This window comes from Hyperolius riggenbachi, chromosome 1 (assembly GCF_040937935.1).
Source record: "Hyperolius riggenbachi isolate aHypRig1 chromosome 1, aHypRig1.pri, whole genome shotgun sequence".
Classification (NCBI taxonomy): domain Eukaryota; kingdom Metazoa; phylum Chordata; class Amphibia; order Anura; family Hyperoliidae; genus Hyperolius; species Hyperolius riggenbachi.
In genome coordinates, this window is record NC_090646.1 from 364,122,033 (window position 1) to 364,131,208 (window position 9,176).

At 40.9% G+C, this 9,176-nt stretch overlaps 1 long non-coding RNA gene across 1 annotated transcript in view; it reads left to right on the forward strand.

The window, feature by feature from the left end:
• Positions 1 to 8,946, forward strand: part of LOC137551071 (uncharacterized) — a 61,281-nt gene extending 52,335 nt beyond the window's left edge. The window contains exon 3 of the long non-coding RNA XR_011026988.1: positions 8,871 to 8,946. This is a non-coding gene — a long non-coding RNA (uncharacterized lncRNA). The remainder of the gene's footprint in view (positions 1 to 8,870) is intronic.
• Positions 8,947 to 9,176: the final 230 nt, after the last annotated feature.

The following is a 9,176-nucleotide window of genomic DNA, read 5'->3' on the forward strand; positions in this document are numbered from 1 at the left end:
ACGTATTGATATGTTTTTGGTATTTGGGAAGAAACCAGAATGCCCAGAGGAAACCCACACAGACACTGGAAGAACATACAAACTAGATGCAGATATTGCCTTGGCTGGGATATGAACTGGGGAACCATTGCTGCAAGGTGAGAGTGCTTACCACTACTGCCACTCTGCATACACAGGACCCGGCCCCCCAAGCTGCCAAGCCCCCTACCATAACAGCAGGTATCAGAGGGGCGATTGTTACATCCTGTGACTCACAATCTTTGCCTACCCACCAATTTTACAATCCCCAATGACTGAACTGTGCTGTGCTCAATGAGTACATATTTCTAGTTTGTGTAAAGGCTAGTACAAAGTCTGGTGATGAATGCACAATGGTGACCTTAAAAAGGCCATGAATGCTGTACTAGGTGAATATACTTAATAAAAAAAACTAGCAATGCATAATCAAGGAGGCAATTTGACATGTACAACTACGCGTACACTAATTGTTACAGAATGTCTTTTGGACGATAGCTGCAATCATTTCTTACCAGCAAATTATAAAAACAATCTTAGTATATAATTAGTAGCATTATTCATATTTAACTTAGTTAATTCCTAGGTTAACCACAAATTCACTGATCTATTTCGTTTTCTGCCCACATGCTTGCTTACATTATTGACAACATCTTCCAGTATAATAACACAGACTATGTGTATGTAGGACACTTCACACATATAGCAATTTTCATTAAAATGGACATACCACAATGTATATGTTTAAATGTGTCTATTGCTTATTTATAACTCGTTTTTACAATCTTTAGTTTAAGTGCCTTCTGAGGGCTATTATGTCAATAAAACAGTAACTAAAGCTATCTTTGTCAATAGTTATTTATGCCTCTTTGCCGCTAAACATAAAGAAGTTCAGGTTTAGACATTCATTATCTGATTTAGAAAGGAACCCGAGCTAGGCTTTTATTACTTAAATAAATATGTGTCACGTGAAATCGGCTAACAATATATTTTCTGTGGCAATTGCATATACTTTAATAGTAGTAATTGCAGGTGGCTGGGAAGAAGAAGATATGCTATCTAAAGCACAAACGCATGTGAATAAAAGACACCAGACAAAGTATAATATCCTTTCCTTAATCAAACAATCTTTACTTAGACTCAAAAGGTCTATTCTTAGCTTTGAAACCATTTTTTCCATTGTTAAAGGGAAACTCCAGCCAAGTATTTTATACATTTTAGTTTTTGATAGTAGAATATAAAATAGAAATACCCTTTGTCAGATTATTATTGCTGCCTGCATTGTAGCTGAGCAGTACAGTATATTTTAGTGGAATTTCTAGAAAAGTGTAACATTTCAGCAAAATTGCTGCAATCACAACATAATACATCACTCTCCAAGGGAAAAATGAAATTGTACTTTTTTCACTTTTTTTTTCTTTTGTTACAGGGGTTCCATTGGGATCATTCAACACATGTTTCTGTTGCTATTTATGACCATATCATTTCCTACTTTTAGGATTTTGCTGTCCCTTTATTCTCAAATTTAAAATGGCTCAATAACATGAGAAACGGTTTAAATTAATTGAGTGCTTAATTATGACACTCCAACCTGAATTATCGCAAATTCTTTCTGTTTTAAGAAAGTAAACTTTTGTTTTTCTTAACATCTTAGTAAGGGGGCTTTTAGGACCATTGTAGTCCCTTACACACCCCAATGAGTTCTGGGTCACCATGAGCTTGCTGGTTAGTCTGTATCTCTCGGTGTAACAAGCCCTACTGCATAGAGCCAAATTAACCCATGCCATGCACCGATAAGGATCAAACAATCCGAAACAGCCTGTATGCATGTTGGATTATTATGGCTCTGTACAAATTAACAAGCTGACACATCATTGCGTTCCAGCAGTTCTGGAGGTGTGTTTAGCTTCTAAGGGTACAATGGTTAATTTGCATATATTCAGCAGTGATGCCCTGGGAGACATCTCGAGCTCACTCCAACCTGAATTATCGCAAATTCTTTCTGTTTTAAGAAAGTAAACTTTTGTTTTTCAGAAATTAATACATTTGCATAATTACAGAATGTACATCCCCATGTGATATAAACCCTCTGCCACTTGTCTGCTGTATTTTTTTCACACTCCTATCCCAACTATATGATGTTGCTGCCCCTTTTAATTGCTGGGAAATTGAAAGGAAAGCAGTCATTTGAGTCTCTAACTCCAAGGAAAGAATTGCCACGGCAGCATATGGTCAAAGGATAGGTCAGCACAGTCACATTCTTTAGCATCAGAAGTTCTGCATGGTTTTATGGTTTCTGTTGGGAGTTCATGGTAATCTGTCTGTGGGGAATCTACAATTATGTGCATGTAGTAAGTGTCTGCAGAGGCAATTACTACATGCACATTTATTTAAATACATATGCACTATGCACTATGCAATATGAAAAGAAGAATAGAGATTCTGGCACTCCAATGCAGAGGTAGTTTAATCAAGCACGGTATAAAACTTGCAACAGGCTACAAACACGCCTGTGTCGACAGCTGTTTCGCGTGACACCACGCCTCCTCAGGACACCAAGGCTCACCCCTTCTTCTTCCCACCCCACCTATATAGCTATCTGTGAGGGCGCCGGACACATTTACCTCAGGTATTGCCTAAGCATTAATTCTTCAAGGAACTGGTGCTACTATGCTACTATTATACATACAATTCTATGCAGATAAAACCGATACAATCATCTTAAAAAAAGTTGTAATTTCATTTCTATCATTGAACCCCAGATTGCCCAGTGCATTGGTCATGGACATCAAAGAGGCTTCCTTATGCAATAATATTTCCTCCTTTGAACCCCCTCTAGACATATCTGACATTTTTATAAGGGCAGCTACTTCTAAACAGTTCGCATTACCTCCATGGCATGAGTTTACGTGATCCCACCCCGCACCTGATTGATCTTTTGTGCTGTAGGAATCTATCCTTGAGTGGCTGAGGGGTTTCCCCTATGCAATACACCACATATGTAGACCTACAATTAATAAACTCCTTAATGTGCCACGTAATGCCTCCTAACAGAGCTACTTTGCCTTTCCTCACAAATTTACATGCTGAACAATGGCCACACGGGAAATTCCCTTTTTTTCTCCGTTAACCAATTTTTCTGTTTCTCATGTACTGGTTTAAATTGACTGTGAACTAACATCTTTTTAATTGTGTTACCCCTCCTGAAACTAACCCTAGGTGGCCTACTAACAACTTCCTTCAGATGTTCATCCAATGACAACAAATGGCAATGGCTATGTATCACCTGATGAATTTGATTAGACATAGGGGTATAATCAAAAATTAAATTAAATATCTTTTCCTCTTGTTTCCTCTTTGCCCGCCTGGTAAGTAGTCGGGCACCAGACATTAGTATGCCTCTTTCCAGAGCTTGTTTGATGGATCTCTTTTGATACCCCATTTTTATAAGATGATTAGTCAATTCTTACTCCTGGGCCTTGAACTCTATCATGTTGGAGTTGTTCCTCCTGAGTCTAAGGAATTGGCCATATGGGATGGCATCCTTTACATGTCTGGGGTGGTAGCTTTCAAAATGAAGGAGACTATTGGTGGCCGTGGCCTTCCTGTACCCCCTGGTGGTGAAGCACTCCTCTCACACCTCAATCATAAGGTTCAGGAACTCCACCTTAGTATCCCCAAAATTAGCAGTAAACTCCATGTTGATTCTCCTTGGCTACCACCCCAGACAATCAGGATGTCATCCACGTATCGCCGACATAATTTTAGGAAGTGCCTGAAGGGATTTGTGGTGGACCAGATCACCTTATCCTCCCATACTGAAAAAATAAATTAGAATAGGTTGGGGCTACCAGGGTTCCCATTGCTGTACCAGTGAGCTGTCTATACCAATCACCATTAAATTTAAATGTGTTATGCTCGAGTACGAATCCTCACTTTTTCCAAAATTATTCAGTACGTAGTGCATCGCGTCCAGCCCCTTCCCGTGGGGGATCCTACTATATAAACTGACGATGTCAATAGTAGCAAGGTGGAAACTACTCCGCCAGTCAAAGGACTCAATCACCTGCATGACATCTACCGTGTCCTGCAGAAGGGATTTAACAGATCTAAGGGATATAATACCAAACAGGCAGCCTGGGGAATTCCACAAATAGGTCTTCACCCATTTTTTTGGACAAAAAGCTCAACTCTACTCCTCTTCTCAACAGAATATAGAGTTTGGCCTTGTCTTTCTCAATACGGTTCCCCCTTAACTTCTCATAAACAGAGGAACTCCTAAGCTGCCTGTTGGCTACAGCCACATACATAGTAGAAGGTATCACCACAATGTTCCCCCCTTTATCCGCAGATTTATACACAAGATCCTTGCAGGATTTCAACCAGTGAAGTGCACGTTTTTCCCTCTCGGTAACATTTGGCTGGTCCATGGGATAAAGACACGATCTGACCCTATTTAACACCTCTTTCTGGAAAACATCCAGGGGGCTCCCGGGGGAGACCAGGGGGGAGAATGCTGACCTGCGGAGGTGCACAAAATTGCTACCCACACAGGTCCCCTCCTCCCCCATCGCATCCCCATTTTCCATGAGCAACATCCTGAGTATGGCCAGTGTCTCCTCATCCCGTGTATCCAGCTCAGTCCCAAGAGTGGAACTCAAATTACCTACGCTTACCCCAACTTTTTTAGTTGTTTCCATATTTTTACAGGAGTAGAACTTAGTAGTATACATTCATCTTACGCATAGCTTCATTGAGATCTGCTTCAAATGTATTTACTTAGAATTTACCAGTGAGACAAAAATTAAGACCCTTAGATAATATTGAAACACAATCTTGAGATAATACTGTGTCAGACAAGTTAATCACTTTAGAGTCCTGTGAATCAGTAGAGTCCATACTATAGATATGAAGTGTCTTGGTGTTTCCTTTTCCCTTTTTTCCTAACTGCTGATCACGGGTGTACTCTACTTGGCTGTAGCTGCTGGAGATAGACTTGATACCAGTACTCTGGCTTAGAGGCCTGCAGCAGGTCGGGTACCCATAGGTACCCCGAAATGCGGGTCGGGTTCGGGTACCCGAATTGATTTAAGCTGCGGGTGCGGGTCGGGTGCGGGTAGTGAGTTGCGGGTGCGGGTAGGGTTGCGGGTAGCGGTCTGCGGGTGCGGGTCGCGTGTAGTGAAAGCAAGCATGTAAACCTTCTTTAGCTTTGGTTTGTGTATAAAAATAGGTTTTATTAACTTTACATCTCAATGTTACTTTAAATGTGCACTTTAGAAGAAAATGTAAAAAAGCGGGTCGCGGGTCGGGTGCGGGTAGCGGTTCTGCGGGTGCGGGTTGGGTTGCGGGTATCAAATTCACCAGAAAGCGGGTTGTGGGTCGGGTGCGGGTAGCAGGTCGTGGGTGCGGGTATGAAAAAGTGGACCCGCGCAGGCCTCTACTCTGGCTTACTTTTCAGTTATCTTAAAAAGTATATACCCCACTTATGTATCTTACAAGAAAGTGATACACTAGGAACAAGGTTTTTTTTTAATAAGGGTGTGCTATTATTGTCACTTTGTTTATTTTACTTGGAGGAGTCATAATCTTTTGTGGCACTGTACAGAGTACAGTAACGACAATACTGGGCTTCATAAATGTATGGAGAGTTAGTTGGATAATATCCAGCAATACAGGTCCATGTTTATTGGACAGAATAAGTACACAGAGGCAAGAAACATTATTAGTAGGGCACTATCCTTCAAAGTTAAGGATACAGATACAAGCTTCGAAGGGAACTAGTGGGTGAAGCAGTGAGCCTGTTGACATCTGGTGCAGTGTGTCTGAAGAAGGACCATGACAGACTGTATATCTGTCTGCGGGACAGACGTTTTAGGGTTAGATTATAGATTATAATGCTTGAGGCTTGACAGATGAGATGTGAAAGAGCATTACAAAGTCATGACACATCTTGGATACAAAAGTGAGAGGTGGTGTCTAAGGTGGGTTAGAAGGTTTCCATGTTCTGAGCATGCACACACTGGCATTTTCATCACTAACAAAATTCTAAAAAAATATGATATCTATTGGTGTAAATGAAAAATCTCACACCATAAATCTGGCACAACTAGGCATTTTTATCACATGTGTTTGGAAGCTTGGACTTCCTAGGCATCACTGGATACTGTCTGGTATCACCAATTACAAGGAAAATAAATGCTATGAAACACTAGCCTGTAAAAGCACTAAATAATTCATGGTAATAACTGTCCCTCAGTGGAGCTCACAAGTTAATTTTCCACCACGGTCATCCCTACCATCCCTACGGTCAATTTATTATTATTTTCCAGGAGATCAAGAAAAGTTATTTAGTTGCATTTGAAAGTACAAAAGCTTTTTGACTTATCATTTAAAATATTAAACATCATGATTTATAATTCTAATATGCGCATCTGGAATTTTTAAGAAAAGTACTCAGCACTGAACATATACTCAATCTTTATCAACCTTTTGAAGGAAATCACAAATTCCACAGGTGGTATCATGGCCTATTACATTACACTGATTTTTTCCTTTTTTAAATGCATATTGTACTTTAAATTACATTTTGCAGCACACTTCCTAAAGATTTGAAATGCCTCCTTTAAAACCAATTTACATTTGTGGGATTTTTATTTTGCTGGTTTGACTCCTAAAATCTGGTGCTGCTGAACAGATTTTTTTTTTATTTTTTTACTGTCATTGTGAGAAAGTTTTAGTTATTTAAAAACAAAGCTCTTATCAGACTTGGTGACAAATTAATTGGCCATATTGTTCTTTGTAGGGCAGTCTTTTCTACATAGTACGAAAGCAATACCTGTTTCCAGCTTACAAAGCTTGCCAGTCAAACCAGAGGCTGGGACTCCATAGAAATATAATTTTTGTTTGAGATAGTTTACATTTCACTGATTATACAACATTATAAATATGTATAAATTTGAAATCAATTCTCAGTATTAAAATCAATAACTATGTACAAAAAGGAAGCAGGAAAAAAGGACACCGGTGGCTAGTGGACAAAAAGGACCATTTATTTATTGTATTTATAAAGCGCCAACATATTACGCAGCGCTGAACATTCATTTAGGTTACAGATAATATTTAGGGGTGACATACAGCAATATGACAATACAGGATACAAGAAAACCAGATCACACACCATAGTATGAGTACCAGGTAATGCTTAGTCAGTCACTGGATGGAGCATGGAGATTAGGCAAGTTAGGTTCACTCTGATGCATAGCATGGGTTCACAGTAATGGAGGTGCAAGATCAGGTAGGACACAAAAGGAGGAGGACCCTGCCCAAAGGCTTACAATCTAGAGGGAGAGGTAAGGACACGAATGATAGGGGACCAGAGTTCAGCTGTAGGTTTAGAGCACTTGTGAGGGGTAGTAGGCCAGAGTGAAAAGGTGAGTTTTGAGGGCTTTCTTGAAGATGTTGAAGGAGGGGGCTGCGCTAATGGGTGGAGGTAGGGAGTTCCATAGTATTGGAGCAGCTCTTGAGAAGTCCTGGAGGCGTGCATGGGACTGGGTGATGCAGGGGGCGGTTAGGCGAAGTTCATTGGAAGAGCAGAGTGAGCGGCTAGGTGTGTACCTCTGCGTAAGTTCGGAAATGTAGGTTGGACAGGTTTTGTGGACAGATTTGTAGGTCAGACACAGTATCTTGAATCTGATTCTGGACTGGATAGGAAGCCAGTGGAAGGATTCTAGGAGGGGATCTGCCGTGGTGGAGCGATGGGAGCAGTGGATAATTCTGGCTGCCGCATTCGTGATGGACTGCAGTGGGGCTGTTCGGGTCATAGGGAGACCAGACAGCAGGGCATTGCAGTAGTCAAGCCGGGAAATTATGAGGGCATGGATGAGGAGTTTGGTGGTGGCAGAGGTCAGGAAAGGGCGAATCATACAGATGTTACGAAGGTGGAAGTTGCAGGACTTTGTAAGGTTTTGGATGTGGGAAGTGAAGGAAAGTGCGGAGTCCAGGGTGACACCCAGACAGCGGGCTTGAAAGGTAGGGCGAATGGTAGTGTGGTTAACAGTGACATGCACATCTGGGAGGTTCGTGGATGGCCGGGGTGGGAAGATCATAAATTCTGTTTTGTCTAGATTTAGTTTCAGGAACCTAGCGGACACCCAGGAGGAGATGGCTGATAGGCAGGAGGAGACCTTGTCCATGGTAGTGGTGGATATGTCAGGGGTGTGGAGGTAGATCTGGGTGTCATCTGCATACAGATGATAGTTAAAGCCCATGGAGGAGATAACCATAGACTAATGCATTTATCGTTAATATGGCACCCAAAGTAGAAAAAAGGGCATACCATAAATATCATTAACAACATTATAATATTAAAGTTTTTTAAATATGTCATCATTTTAGAAGCTTGCAACATAATAGTTTTTGTCATATTATTTTTGTTTGTATATACAGATTTTATGTAATCAAAGACATTATCGTTTCTATGTGTGTAAGGGTGTTTCTGCAGGGGGAGTGGTTAGGGCTAGGTACCACCATGGGGGTGGTTTGGCACCACCTGGAAGGCAGTTAGGGTTAGGCAACACAGGGGGTGGTGGTGGTTAGGGTTAGGCACCACCAGGGGGTGGTTAGGGTTAGGCACCACTGAGGGTGTTAGGGTTAGGCACCACTTGGGGGTTATTAGGGTTAGGCACCCCCGGGGGATGGTTAAGATTAGGTACCACCAGGGGAGTGGTTAGGTATAGGCACCACAAGGGGAGGGTTCTGTGTGAGAATAGGGTTGGGTTAAGCTGTATTGTTGAATTACGTAATGATTTTTAACGTAAATATCTTTTCATTATTATCTCCCCTCTGTTTTAAAACAGTATGTGTATATAACAGAAGAAAAAGAATTGAGGCACTGTAGATGCAAATAGGGTACCTTTACTCAACGATGACCACACATCGGGTAAGCGGTGGGGGTGACTGAGGCCTTTAAAACAGTATGTATCGTTAACCAATTTCGTTAACAATGTTTTTTATCGTTATTGAGATTTAATAACGCTAATTCATTATCCAGCTGGATTCTTTTTTCATGCACCCTACAAAAAATAAAAAGGAAATCAGTATTCATTTTCTGTAAAAGACTTTAAAGGAAGACTAAAATTCATCTGAACTAATTAAAAACCCAA